Below are 16,479 nucleotides of genomic sequence, written 5' to 3'. Positions count from 1 at the left end.
TCACTCCATCCATGAGCTTTGCAATGAGCGCGAGGCTGATAGCTTCATCGTGCGAGTTAAGAACAATAATAGGATTCGGAGTCGAAGGTATCTTATTCACATCAACAATTATTCCATACACATATTCGTATGTATATATCAATAAACAAGTATGTTACTTAGCATAAACAGGAAAATAATTGTATCATGTCACATATAACTCTCGTTTATCCTTTGGGGGGGGGGGTCATTTTGTCTTTGGCAAGTCTATCCCACATAGACTATGCCTTAATTGGAACCTTAATTTGGGGTATTCTCCTCCCTACTAATGTCCTTGCCTTGTCTTTTCTTTGAAAAATGTTTGACTCATGGATCTTGACGCTTATGTGAATGCAATGAAAACCTTTTTGTAAAATGTTTTTTCGTGAGAGAGTCCTAGTGATATATACATCGAAGCTCTGATACAAAACTGTCACACCCTGACTTTTGCGGAAGCGTATGATGTGTGACTGGTTTAATATCATTGCATTCAATCATAATAAACAACTACATGATCAAAACGATGTTCATCCATTCATTAAGTAAAAGTATTACAAATACCAGTTATTTAAGTTTCAAACAACACAACCTTCGACTAAGATATAATTCAACAAAAGTGGATGACATCTAAACTTGGAATTTACTTCTAGAAACAACACTCGCGCCCAAGATCCAACTTGTTTACCTGAAATACATGTAATTTTGGAAAAACGTCAACAAAAGTTGAGCGAGTTCATGCGTTTGTGTGAGTACTGACAATCTTGTAAACCTTTGAGAGATTCCTTTTGGAAATAGATATGAAAAGCATTTATGAACATAAATAAATGTTTTACAAGGACATTAAAGCATGTGAGGACATAGGGAGCACTCACTTGTCGATTTCCCTTCGACTATGTCAATTCACCTTGACTATGTCAATTCACCTTGACTATTGTCGATTCACCTCGACTAATGTCGATTCACCTCGACTGGGACACCGAAGCACTCAAGTGGTCACAAGTACCATGAGCGGGGTTCGGCCGTACTCGTTAGATCTAACCTTCGTCCCTAATTAAAAGTTAATGGCATTTCAAATTTATTCTATGCTCACATGATCTAATGGTTCATTTCATAGTCAATTCATACCGTTTAAACATTCGTAACATGTATTCCACTCCCGAGAGTTATAAAACCAAAAATAGTTAAGAGAAAGGGAGACCTGAACTCACCATTTTGCGTTCTTCAATCCGACGTAACTCACGCTGCTACTAGTGTGCACGACTACCTACAACGTACTACGGTCTATTAGCCGAGCGGATCGTGCCTTGACTTTGTATTAATTAGTGTCTTTGAGTTACGTATTTCTTATACTCGTGTATTTTGCCATGTATTTGAGTCGTATTCCGGAATGTATTTGTATGTACACAGATGCGTATTTCCATTGTGTTTATTAAGTATCCTTATACTTAATTTTGTATTAACTTCTTCGGAATATTATTTCTAATAAAAGTTCATATATATTTCCAAAATATATATTTTAAGGATTACTACTTAGGAAAATTATTTATAATTTTTCCCTTGCAAAAATATTTGTATTTTCATATAAGTTCCAAAAATAATATATTTTCAAGTCTAACTTGATAAATATATATAAATTTATTTTTATCCAAAAATAATGTATTTCAAGTTTTCTCAAGAAAATATATATTTTTCCCAAAAATAATATATTTTCTCCTTGTCAAAAATATGATATAAATTTGCAATAATTGTAAAAATCATATTTTTGTTCCTTTGATGTCCAAAATATTATTTACCAAAAATGCACTTATGAGTAAGTTTTCCGGAATATTTTGTAAGTTACATTCTTTTGTTCGGTTTCACCAATATTTTGCGTGTAACTTGTATATTTATTCCTTGGCATTTTTGGTAATATTTTGGGGTTGTAATTTCTTCGTACATAGATGAGTTATATTATTTCAAGTTCTAAAATAATATAACTAATACACATAATATACAAGTAATCACACAAATTGTGACATCAATATATATATATATATATATATATATATATATATATATATAGGGGAAGGATGTATAGAAAACCCACTTTAATTTAGAAAACCCGGGAAACTCAAAGCTCCCGATGTTTTTTTTTTCTTGAAAAAATTTACACATGTTATATACATGTTTTTAAGGGTTTTGGGCAAAAAAAATCAAAAAAGCGCCGAGTAGATATTTTTAAAAAAAATAAACAAGTTTTGGTGTAACACATGTGTTTTGGTCAAAAATCACACAAGGATAATGCAACCAAACTCTATGTAAACGGGGTATGATGCTTGGTTTATTGAAAGAATAAAGGATCACTTTAGTATGTAATATGCAAAGACACAATGATTTATACGCGGAAAAATCCCTTGATCAATGTATGATCTCCGGCATAAAAAACCTCGGGTGATGGCAACTACCGATCACCAACTTCAATATATCAAAATATGGTTACAACTTCGGATGATAATGAGCTGAGTACAAGGATCACTATAGTTTCGAGTGTCTAAGCGTGTGAGAATTGTGTTGTGTGTTCTTCCGAATGGGGAAGAGTGTTTATATATACAAGTGTAGGTGACCTATTTTAGGTAAAAAGACTAATAATCAGCTCATTACCCCTTTAGAAATAAAAGCAAATCTAGCCTAAATTGTCGCCCTTAAATCATGCCAAGTTTCCATATCCTTTGCAACGTCCATCTCCGATTAAGCACATGCTATAATTGTAAAGACGCGTCCTTTGATTGTGATGCTAAGAGCGGATCCTGCTAGATGTTCCTGCAAAACAACATTTAATTCAATGAAGGTAACTGTTAGCATGAGGATCCTGGGATGGTCCATGATCCTGATCCTGAAGTCCTGCTGAGGATCACTATCTGCTAAAGAAACAAGGATCACTAGTTAGGATCACATGTAAGGATCATGTATCACAAAAATCCAGCCCTAACAATTGCCCCCAAAATATAAGGAGTTTATTGTAAATTAACGAGTTATATTTTGCTTTGATCTTATCTGCAACGGGCGACTCGGATAACTAGCCGTTATAACCGGACTAGCCGTTGCAACCTTTACGTCACTGAAGTGACATCCCTGCAAATCATGATTATAAATAGGAGATAGGGTTAGGATCAATCTGCATTTAAATTCAAGATATACTCCCTTTATAATCTCTACCGAAGATCGATCAGGTATTCTCTTCTCTTCTCTTTCTCTGTTTTTCTGCTCCCCTATTTTTATTCTGCCATGAGTATGTTGCTCCGAAATTCCCCTCACAAGGATCACAAGAAGAGCAGTCCCCTAAAAAGCCAAGGAATCATTAAAGACTCTCCTACCGAGAGATGCTGCTTCACCGATGCTCATGTTGATAGGATCCGTCACTGTTTTCCGGCGGATGCTATCTTCAATTCATTCACTTCCACCGCTTTAAGCGATTTTGTTTCCGACACCTGGGTGGCCTTTCCTGCAACTCCGTTTACCATAGGATATTCGTATCCTTTTCCAGCCTTCACCCAATCCTTCTTTTCCCTGACCGGCATGTCTTATATCCAAGCCATGCCGATGATCTGGAGGGTTCTGTATACCCTTGAGAGGATCATCGAGCAGGAGGGGATTGACTTAGGGATGTCAGAGCTGGCTGAGCTATATGATCTTACCACGTTTGGTTCCTGTCGATACTTGTTGAAACGGAAAGCTGGGGAGGATCACCCTGTTCTTAAGGTCACCAAGAATGATACAAATTGGAAGCGACGATTCTTCTTTGTTAGGAGGGATACCATCCCTAATGGGAAGGATCTGCCCAAGGAGTGGGCTACTCATGGTAGGATAGAGGATCCTGGAAGGATCACCATCAGACTTGTCTCTTATGATGAGGATCACTAATGTCTTTCTTTGTTATTTGTTTATTGTGCAGCTATCTCCATCTCTTATCTGAAGTTGACACCTGCGGCAAAAGAGAGGCTTTTGGCCTTCAAGAAGCTTGATTCGGAGACAAGAAGTTTTCAAGTTGCCATTCAAGATTCACAGGAAGTATCCTCCGCATCTGCCACAATGTCAAGTAAGTATCCTCATTAAAAAGTAGTTCTATGTAGGATTTTTTTGAATTAGTTAAAGTACTTATCTTATTTTGATTGTGTAGGCGCTGGGAAATCTGTCAAGTCTGCCTCCAAGTTTGGTATTGATGATCTTGCAAACGTTAAACCTGCAAGGAAGAAGGCTCCTGCTGCCAGTCCCTCTGCTTCAGCCCCTAAAGCTCCTATTAGGGGTAAGGGAAAGAAGAGAAAGGCTTCTGAGGATCTTCAAGGATTTCCCCTGCTCCGTCAGCAGTTTCTTGATTACGTTAATGAAGTAAGGATCATTGCCCCTGTTGGTTATCCTACTTGAATATCCTGCTCGAATATCATGCCTGTATATCCTGCCTGTATATCCTGCCTGTTTGAGGATCACTTGTGTCTGACGTTATATCTTGTTTTTCTTGCAGAAATTTACCGAAATAGAGACTTATGTCAACCACGTTGAAGATCAAGATCGCCAAATTGCCGACCTTCAACAGATGGGTGTGCTGAAGGACCTCAAGATAGCTGATCTTGAGAAGGAGCTCCGGGCTACCAAGGATGAAGCTGTCAAAGCACTAATCAGCTTCGACTACGAGAAGCGTGATATCACCCAGGATGCTAAGGTCTCTGCTGCGATAACCATGTATAAGATCCAGCTGCAGATGGCTGCGGAGGCTCAGGATCCTTCCTTCGACAGAGGCACATGGGACGTGGAAGGCTGGAAGGCAAGGCTGGCAGAGTTGGAGGATGATGATGAGGCCGAGGAGATCCCTATGCTTGAAGGTGGTGATGCTGGCAAGGATCAGGGGGAAGCAAGTGGAGCTGGTGGTGAAGGTGCAGCGAAGGTTTGAGCTGCAGGATTGGGCAATGATGGAAATTTCTAGACATAGCCGGAGCCCAATTTTTTAAAATTTGGTTGTGGTTTTTTGTGGTTGTGACGTTTTGAAACAATGATGGTTTGTAACTTTGAACAATAGTTTTTAGGGTTAAGGATCCTGGATCCTTTGGACAATAGGTAGGATCGCAAATGGTGGAGGGATCCTCTGTTTGGGGGATGAAGCCTTTGTGATCCTGCCGCTCTTAGTTTCCTGCACCTGCTATGACCGCATAAACAATGGACACCCTTTGCCAACCCATGTGGACGGGCCACGTTTTGCTGGTAGAAATGTGGGTTGGCAATTTTGACAACTTTTTGAAAGGGTTTAAGATCCTTTTGTTAATAATATAACTTTAATCTTTCTGGCTTATCTCGTGTTGTTATCCTTTATTTATCCTCTTTATTTTCCAGTTGTTTTAGAAATATATTTGTTAGAGTAACAAGAGTTGAGCAAACCATGTTTAATAAATTTAGGATATGATCCTAGATCAAATATCCTGACACTGAAGATTTTTGAAGCAATTAATTTAAAGGATCATAGGTTTAGTTGTCAAAGTGTAAGGGTTGTTCAGTATAATCAAAATAGTCAAGGATCATACCTGAGGATCCAAGTTAGGATCCTAACATTTAATCAAGATAACCGTAGATAAGATTTTAATGGATAATAAGGATTAAGGATCCTTATGTGTTTAACTTTGAAAACCTGAAAAATGAAACATAACTTGGGACTAAGCCAATGTAAAAGATAAGTTAGTAGCTGGGGACATGCCCAAAGGGTAACTGGGGATAATCCCAAAGGATCACTGGGGACAAGCCCAAAGGATAACTGGGGACAAGCCCAAAGGATAACTGGGGACAAGCCCAGAGGATCGTATGTAAACTGGAGTATGGCCCTTACTGGCGACTATCCAAACTTAGTGACATGAGAATGTCAAAACCTTAGCTAACGTGAAAACGTTAGAAACCTTAGGAACGGATGTATGGTACGTCTACCATTATACGTAGGATCCTGGGTATAGCCAGTACGATGAGGTTGTCAGCCCCGAAAGTGGGTACTGGTCCCAAAGACGTGAACTATACCAGGATCATCGTGCGCTACTGGCGAAAACTGGGGACAAGCCCAAGGATAACTGGGGTTGAACCCAAGGATCTGTGGTGCTTTTGAAGATCTTTAACGATATGCTGAAGATACCTGGACTATCATAACTCAAATGGTCCGTGAGAAGAGGATGAAGGATGCATGATCCTTATCCTTAGGTAAAAATAAGAAAACGTAACAGTTCTGAGATAAGGACTTTACCAGAGTAAGGATCACTGATATCGCCGGGATCCTTCGAGGATGCTTCCAGTGTAAGGATCATATGCTTGGAGGACCCTGTTCACATGAAATATTTTTTTAAGTGAATGGCATTCCAGGCTCTTGGTAACAAATTTCCTTCCATGGTTAGCAATCTGTATGCCCCCTTTCCTGCTTTGGCTTCGATCAAGTAAGGGCCTTCCCACTTTGGTGCTAACTTCCCGTCAGCAGGATTGATAGTGTTTTGGAATGCTTTTCTCAACACCATATCCCCGACTTGTAACTTCCTTATCCTGACATTTTTATTGTAAGCACCCGCCATTCTTTGTTGGTAGCTTGCCATCCTTATCCTAGCCAAATCCCTGATTTCCTCAATAGCATCCAAGTCTTGAGCTAAGATTGCAGCATTCTCTTCAGGATCACGAGTACTTGTTCTAGCAGTTGGAACTACCATTTCTGTTGGGATCACTGCTTTAGCCCCAAATACTAAAGAGAAAGGTGTTTGACCAGTGGCATTCTTGGGAGTTGTCCTATCAGCCCACAGCACATAAAGCAATTCCTCTGCCCACTTCCCCTTCTTGGATCCTAGCTTCTTCTTCAGATTGTTGATGATGATCTTGTTGGATGATTCTGCTTGACCATTGGCTTGTGGATGGACTGGTGTTGATGTTATCATCTTAATTCCCCAACTGTCACAAAAGTTAGTGGTTCTGCTCCCAGTGAATTGGGAACCATTATCACATACAATTTCAGAGGGAATGCCAAATCTAGTTATAATGTTTCTTTTAATAAAGGATATAACTTCCTTTTCTCTGACTTGAGCAAAGGCTTCAGCTTCTATCCATTTGGAGAAGTAGTCGGTCATGGCAAGCATAAATACTTTTCCACCAGGTGCTTTAGGAAGCTTGCCAACTATATCCATTCCCCATCTCATGAATGGCCAAGAGGATGGTATTGGGTGTAAAAATTCAGTTGGCTAATGGAGGATATTGCTGTGTCTTTGACAAGGATCACACTTCTTAGCATATTCTACAGCATCCCTTTTCATAGTTGGCCAGTAGTATCTTGTTCTAAGGATCCTTGAGAATAATGCTCTGCCCCCAGTGTGGTTTCCACAATCTCCCTCATGGAAGTCTCTCAACACTTCTTCAATTTCAGGATCCTCGATACATCTTAAATATGGTCCTGCAAGAGATCGCTTATATAATACATTTTTCAAAATTGTGAATTGAGATACCTTAATCCTGAAAGCTCTAGGATTTTCTTCCATCGGAATCTCCCCGTATTGCAAGTATCTCATGATTGGTGAGATCCATGATCCTGAATAAGATTGAGCTTCTTCACTAGGGATCACTGCAGTATCCTCTTCTATTTCCATGGCCACCTGATTTTCAATAGCAGGAGCCAGGATATGGATGATAGGGATACTTATATCTTCTGGAATCTTCAAGGACGATCCTAGGTTGGCCAATGCATCAGCTTCTGTGTTCTCCTCCCTTGGTACCTGTGTTAAGCTGAAAGAGACAAAAGAGAGTGCCAATTCCTTGACTATCTCTAAATATTTGGTTAGTTTTTCACCTTTAACAGCATAGGATCCATTAAAGTGATTGGTGATCAATAATGAGTCCACATATACTTTAAGATATTTCACCCCCATATCCTTAGCAATTTGCAAGCCAGCAATTAAGGCTTCATATTCAGCCTCATTGTTAGTTGCTTGGAACTCACAGGCTATGGAGTGGGGTATTATGTCCCCCTGTGGCGATTTTAGTAGTATCCCGAGCCCTGTGCCTTTGACATTTGAGGATCCATCAGTGTGTAGTATCCAAGGATCCTTGGTCTCATCCAGCTGCTGGACTTCCAATTCTGCTTCCTTTTGTAGATCACTACTGAAATCAGCCACAAAGTCAGCTAGTGCTTGGGATTTGATTGCTGTTCTAGGCTCGTATCTTATATCATGGGCACTAAGCTTTACTGCCCACTTAGCCATTCTTCCGGACATCTCTGGTTTCCTGAGGACATTCTTGATTGGAAAATTAGTTCTAACAACGATAGTATGAGTTTCAAAATAATGTCTTAACTTAGTTGATGCCATAATTAGTGCAAGAATAAGTTTCTCAAGGTGTGAGTACCTGGATTCTGCATCAAGTAAACTCTTACTTACATAGTAAATAGGATGTTGTGTACCTTTGTGATCCTTAACAAGGACAGCACTTACAGCGGTTGAGGATACCGCTAGGTATAAGGATAACACATCTCCTTTTCTGGGTTTCATTAATGCTGGTGCTGAGGACATATATTCTTTAAGGGCTTGTAAAGCATTCTCATGCTTTTCAGTCCATTCAAATTTCTTGTTTTTCCTTAGGATATCATAAAATTCTTTACATCTTCCTAAGGATTTTGATATGAACCTGTTTAAAGCTGCTATCCTGCCTGTTAGCCTTTGCACATCCTTAGCATTGGCAGGGGATTTGATATTCACCGGTGCTTTAATTTGCTCCGGGCTTGCTTCAATGCCCCTCTGAGTTACCATATATCCTAGGAATTTACCTGCCTTAACACCAAAGTGGCATTTTGAAGGATTAAGCTTCATGTTATAATTATCAAGGATATCAAATGCTTCTTCCAAATCCCTTAGGTGATCCTCAGCTTTCTTTGATTTAACTACCATATCATCTATGTATACTTCCATAGTTTGTCCAATTTGATCTTTGAACATCATATTCACCAGCCTTTGATATGTTGCACCTGCATTTCTTAGTCCAAAAGGCATGGCAATATAACAATACAAACCGGTTGGGGTCATAAAGGCCGTATCCTCTTGGTCGGATGGTTCCATCTGAATTTGTTGGAATCCAGATGATGCATCCATAAAGGTCAACAGTTCATGCCCCGCCGTTGCATCCACCATGGAGTCAATGTGGGGTAATGGGAAAGGATCCTTGGGACATGCCTTATTCAGATCAGTGAAATCGACACATACCCTCCACTTTCCGTTTTTCTTTTGGACAACGACCACATTGGCTAACCATTTTGGATATTTTACCTCTCTGATCATACCTGCTCGAAGTAGTCTCTCTACTTCTTCTTGGATAATGGCATTCCTTTCTGGTGCAAACTTCCTCCTTTTTTGATGGATTGGTTTGATAGACCTGTCAATGACAAGTTTATGAGTGATGATATCCTTAGATATACCTGTCATATCTTCGTGCTTCCATGCAAAGGTAGATTTTCTTCTTTTGAGGAAGGATATTATGTCTTCTTTCATTTTGCCAAGGATCCCTGATCCGATATAGATTTTTGATTCAGGATCACTAGGATCCAAGAGGATTTCGTCCACATCTTGTTCCCTTGCCTCCAAGACATTCCTCGGAGGATACTGTAATTGCTATTGCTCCCTTGGCTTCGAGGTTGGCTTCATGGATGAGGTATAACAATCCTTAGCCTCCTGCTGATCACTGTCGATCTTGATTATCCCCCATGGGCTAGGGAGTTTCACACATTGGTGATAGGTGGATGGGACTGCTTTCATATCATGTATCCAGGGTCTGCCAAGGATAACATTGCAACAAGATAAACAGTCAATAACACAAAATTTTTGATAATTATGTAATCCTTCCACGTAGATTGGGAGTTTGATGTCCCCCAGAGTTTTCTTCGTTTCTCCACTGAATCCTACAAGCACGGAGGATCTTGGTGTGATGTCTGATTCTGGGATACCCATTTTCTTCAGAACATCAAGCTGGATAATGTTCACTGAGCTTCCTCCGTCGATAAGGATCCTGCGGACAAAATGGTTAGAGATAAAGAGAGTAATAACTAAACTATCATGATGAGGATCCTAGATGTTAATGCGATCATCCTCATCAAACGTTATCGTCTTTCCTTCTGAGACACTTGATGTTCGAATAGGTCTCTTTCCATTATCCATTTTTGCTTCCTTTGCATGCCTTTTGGCCGCCGAGAAGGATGTACCACAGATGTCTGATCCTCCGGAAATAAAGTTGATCACTTGTGCATTCGCCGGAGGGGCTGGAGCCTTTTCAGGGATCCTTTCAGGATCCTGAGTCCTTTGCTTTTTTCTTCCCAACAATTCTTTTAGATGCCCCTTGCTTAACAGATATCCAATTTCTTTTCTTAAAGTTATGCATTCTTCAGTTAGATGCCCGAAATCCTCATGGTATGCACACCATTTTGACTTGTCTTTAGTCCCGGATGGTTTATCATTCTTCCTGGGCCACCTAGCTTTTTCTCCTAGATTCTGCATTGCAAGGATTAGTTCATGATTATCAACGGAAAAACAATATTCGGAGATTGGAGGATAATCTTCATCATCCTCTTCTTGGTCAACAGCATGCACATTCTGGTTGTCATTTCTATGGTAGGATTTGAATTTATTGTTCTTGAAGAAGGATCCTTGCTTCTCCTGTTTTGAGGATCCCACTTGTCTCTCCTGGATCCTCTTGTCATCCTCTAGCCGGATGAACCTGAGTGCCCGAGTTCTTACTTCATCTAGATTCCTGCATGGTGTCATAACAAGATCATCATAGAACAATGAATCCTTAAGCAGTCCCATTTTGAAGGCTTCAACAGCCATAGCCATATCCAAGTTGGGAATGTCCAAGGATTCTTTACTAAATTTAGTTATATAATCCCTTAATGATTCATTATGACTTTGAGTTACCCTATATAAATCACTAGTTAATCTTTCAAATTTTCTACTACAAGAGAATTGGTTATTGAATAAATTAACTAAATTAGCAAATGAAGTGATAGAGTAAGGGGGAAGACTTAGCAGCCATTTAAGAGCTGATCCAGTAAGGGTGGATCCAAATCCTTTACATAAGCATGCTTCCTTTAACTTTTCTGGGATTGGATTGATCTCCATCCTCTCCCTGTATTGTGCTATGTGCTCCTCAGGATCCGTTGTACCATCATACAGCTTCATAGTAGGGATATGGAACCTTTTGGGTACCTCTGCATCACAAATTGGTGGTGCAAAACGAGATACCTTATGGCTCCCATCTGCAATCTCTGGGATAGGCTTGACTACCCCTGGAACACTTGATATCATATCCTTCAGCTTCTGTAACTCCCTGGCCATAGCATGATTGATACCTGTATCCTGCACGAATCCATGGTTAGTGGTAGGATAATTATTTAAGGTGTTACCTCCCATCGGGTTCAAGTTAGGAACATTGGGTGTGAATCCATATTGCTGGGATTCTGGGATAACGGAGGGACCAGTGGAAGCAATGGTCTGCATTGGAATGAAGTCCCCTTGATGGACATCTAGACTTCCTGTTTGCAAACTTTTTAGGGATCCTGGCATCTGGAAGGATCCTGGTATCTGAGACGATCCCGGAACGAAGGAGGATCCTTGAACCTGGGATGATCCTGGAACAAAGGGGGATCCTTGAACCTGGGATGATCCCGGAACGAAGGAGGATCCTTGAACCTGGGATGATCCAGGGACAAAGGAGGATCCTAAGCTCATGAAGGATCCCGAATGCTGGGCGTAGGATCCCGCCGGTTGAAAATATGATCCTGATGCCTGAGTCATTGTTGCTGGGCTGAAATGGACTCCTCTTGATCCACCCATATATTGTATGTCTGGGACCTCTGTTGGATGAGAAGTAATCATTGGAGTGTCAAAATTCAAAGATTTGGGCATTAGTGGGGAATGATCCTCTGCCGTTTTCTTTTGCCTTTTGAGATCTCCGATTTCTCTGAGGATCCTGTCATTACTTTCATCCTGCTGCTGCATACGATCCCTCATCTGCAAAATCAAAGTAAATATATCACTAGTACTGGGAACAGAAGAAGTTAGAGCAGAAGATGATGGTTTAGAGGATATAGAAGTTGGTCTCTTCTCAGCATTTTTCTGAGACCCAGCTGGTGGTGGAGGCAAAGGTGGAATGCCAGTAGATGAATTGACTGCCGACATTGCTGTGGATGTATTCTTTAATGACGAAGCCATGTAACTCTTTGAAATGATTTCGAACAGAAAGTTTTCTTATGAATGAAGCACCAATTGCCCCACGGTGGGCGCCAAACGGTTTTGGTCAAAAATCACACAAGGATAATGCAACCAAACTCTATGTAAACGGGGTATGATGCTTGGTTTATTGAAAGAATAAAGGATCACTTTAGTATGTAATATGCAAAGACACAATGATTTATACGAGGAAAAAGCCCTTGATCAATGTATGATCTCCGGCATAAAAAACCTCGGGTGATGGCAACTACCGATCACCAACTTCAATATATCAAAATATGGTTACAACTTCGGATGATAATGAGCTGAGTACAAGGATCACTATAGTTTCGAGTGTCTAAGCGTGTGAGAATTGTGTTGTGTGTTCTTCCGAATGGGGAAGAGTGTTTATATATACAAGTGTAGGTGACCTATTTTAGGTAAAAAGACTAATAATCAGCTCATTACCCCTTTAGAAATAAAAGCAAATCTAGCCTAAATTGTCGCCCTTAAATCATGCCAAGTTTCCATATCCTTTGCAACGTCCATCTCCGATTAAGCACATGCTATAATTGTAAAGACGCGTCCTTTGATTGTGATGCTAAGAGCGGATCCTGCTAGATGTTCCTGCAAAACAACATTTAATTCAATGAAGGTAACTGTTAGCATGAGGATCCTGGGATGGTCCATGATCCTGATCCTGAAGTCCTGCTGAGGATCACTATCTGCTAAAGAAACAAGGATCACTGGTTAGGATCACATGTAAGGATCATGTATCACAAAAATCCAGCCCTAACAACATGTTACATTCATCTGACATATTTGTAACATGTGTTACACCAAAACTTGTTTATTTTTTTTTAAAATATCTACTCGGTGCTTTTTTGATTTTTTTGGCCCAAAACCCTTAAAAACATGTATATAACATGTGTAAATTTTTTCAAGAAAAAAAAACATCGGGAGCTTTGAGTTTCCCGGGTTTTCTAAATTAAAGTGGGTTTTCTATAGATACTTACATTATATATATATATATATATATATATATATATATATATATATATATATATATATAGGGGGAGGTTCATTTAAGAAGAATCTTCTTAAAAGAAGAAAAAATGAATTAATCTAGACCCTTTATTTTTTTATCAATGGTTGTTAATCAAGATTTCATTTTTGTCCACTTTTAATTAATGCTTTAATTACTAAGGGTAGTATAGACATTTTGATGTAAAATATTAATAAATATTTTAAAGAGTTACTTAAGTCTTATTAATATAACCATAAATTCCTCCTTCACCATCATTAATGTATTGACTCCTACACAAATTTTATTAGAGGTGACAAAATTATTTAAAAATTTTGTGTCATACACATATTTTATTATGAGTCACAAAATTATTTAAAATTGTTTGAGTCCTACACATTCTGTATCCTACACAAAAATATTGTTTTAATGGTGAAGGAAACGTTGAAAATGTAAGATCATGTGCAGGGTTGTTTTTATTGTGTATGGTGCACAATTATTTTTATAAGTAGGCTCATTAAATGATTAGAGCTCATTAATTTAAATAGCAAAAATAAATAATAGACTCATTCAATGATTTGTTCAAATTACCTTTGTATCCTTTATTCTTTTTATTCTTAATTTTTAATTCTTCTCATTTGAACTCTCCACTATATATATATATATTCCTAAACATGTACTTAGTCAATGTTATTTATCAAAAACCAATCTCCAATATTTGTAGTTTTTGTAATAAAAATTATGGCAACTTTTATATGAAAACCATTCTCAAAATTTACTTATAAACACTTGTTTTAAAAATATTTTTCTAAGTGTTTAATTTCTACAAAAAAATTTGCCATAGTTTCCCCTTAAAATGGAGGTTTCCATGCTTTCAAAGCATATCATTTTCTTTTAAAATCATCATCAATCATCAACAAATCAAATAACATTTACCAAGTGCCAAACATGTGAAATTTACACTATGTCATGAACTTGAAACTTGGTAAAAATTTGTAGTAACTTAGCATGTTGTTAAGTAAGCTTAGTTACCCTTAAAAGTGTGATTATTTGTTTATAAAACTCATTCTTGAAGATTTTAGTTCTTCACAACTTGTATGAAGATTTTTCTAAAAATGATTCTTTTGTATTTTATTTATTACACACATTTTTCTAGCCCTGATTTAGCATTTAAAACATGCTTAACTTCTTTAAAAACCAAGATCATGTAAATCTAGTAAATATCTTTCGTTTCCTGAAAAGATTATTTTTGAAATCATCCATTTACAAGGCTTTTAACATGTATCAAGCATCATCATTCTCCAAAACAACTTCATTTTCAAGTTCATGATTGACATAAAGGATGATCATTATGATTTCTTCAAGATCTATCCTTATACTTATTAGATCATGTGTTTAATCATCATCTAGCAAGCTTCATATGGTGATCTACACCATAAACACAAGAAATCAACAAACAAGTTCAATACATACACTAGAACAACTTGATCTTCATGTTTTAGAGTTTTATGTTAATGACCATCTTCATGTTTCTTTGTGGTTCTTGAGTTTAACCACTTACATAACACTTTAACCATTATGATTAGAAGTAAAAACAAGATGAAGAAGCTTACTACTAGCTCTAATGGCTAGGGAAGAATCAAGAATGAAGATGATGAGAAATGTGGTGGATAAAAGCACTCCAAGAAGGTCCTTCAAGTTCCTTCGCTTCCAATCTTCTTAATTATGCTTGAATCACCTTAGATAACCCTTGGATTGCTTGGAAAGGAGCTACAAAATGGAGATGTTGTGGGAGTTGTTTGGGCCGTAGCTTATTGAGAAGGAGAGAGAAGTGTTTGTAGGTTGAAGATGGTGAATGATGAACATGATAATCTATTGGCCTTTATAAACTTATCTTCTAACATGTATTTGTCCTAAGGTTAATATGTTTCCTAATCTTCCAACAATATCTAATAAATAGTCTAAAGAAATCAAGGGTGGGTCCCCCATATCTAGAACCGGTTGGGGGGGGTGTAGTTACATTTCAACATCTAGTTATATAACTTAGTTAGATTTTTAAGTGTAACATTTAGTGTTTGATGTGTTATAGTGTTTTTAGGATGTGATATGGTGTTTGGTGACCATAACTTGCTTTGTAACACTAAAACAATGCTTCTAGTGAAAATTTGATGTTTCGGGTAGTGTCCGGTTGTTGGTCTCGTTACTATTCGTTAAAGTGCTAAATTGCGCAGTTTAGTGTGCTTTATATAGTCTTTTATTACAGTTTCGGTTCCCGACACTTAGGAAAGTATTCTGGACCATTTTACCACTTTTCTGCATTATAATGAGATGTTAAATTGCTGAAAATTGCTGGATTTATTTATTTTCTGCAAAATTTTACAGTTTTAGTGTGTTTCTGGCACTTTCCGGTACCTATGTCATCACTAGGAAGGCAGTTTTGTAATCCCTTCTTTCCTACACACTATCCTAGTGTATCACTTGGTTCTGGTGCTCATTCTGTGTCTTAACATCATGTCTGTCTAAGTACTGAACTCTCGTCAGTGCTTTTAGTTTGTCTGATAATGGTGCCAACTCAGTTTTGAGCATTAATAGAATTATATTGTGTTGCATGTAGTAATGATAAAAGTCTTGCAACATGAAATGCCATTGTGTGTATATAACAGTAATCAGAATTTCATTCTTCTTGTAAACTAGATCATGCGCAGTTATTAAAGCACTGATTACTGTCTAATTATCGTACGGAATGTATGGAAAAGTGCCAATTGTCACAGTACCAACCCTTACGAAGAATTGCAAGAAGTACAAGATGCGGGGGGGGACTCGTCGCTTACCATTACTCTGATTACTCCTCTTGTACCCAATGCAACTACTGCACCTGAAGCTACTGCACCAACTCCAAAGTTACCTCTACAATCAGAACCCATTATACCTCATGACGAAGGCACATCAAACGCTCAACACCAAGACAACGCTGAACCCGGTAATCCACTCAGGAGGTCATCTAGGCAAAGAAGGCCTACTAACTGGGATGATTATGTTACCTACCTGACTGAAATGGATCCCGGAAAGCTCAATGATCCTATCTCTTACAATGAAGCCATTAGCAGTGATCAGTCTTCTGAATGGAATAAAACAATGATTGATGAGCTTGAATCCATGAAGAAAAATGACGTTTGGGGTTTGGTAGAATTACCCAACGGTGTCAAACCCGTA

Source organism: Helianthus annuus, chromosome 15, assembly GCF_002127325.2.
Source record: "Helianthus annuus cultivar XRQ/B chromosome 15, HanXRQr2.0-SUNRISE, whole genome shotgun sequence".
Classification (NCBI taxonomy): Eukaryota; Viridiplantae; Streptophyta; class Magnoliopsida; order Asterales; family Asteraceae; genus Helianthus; species Helianthus annuus.
Note: the sequence above shows the minus strand (reverse complement) of the source record.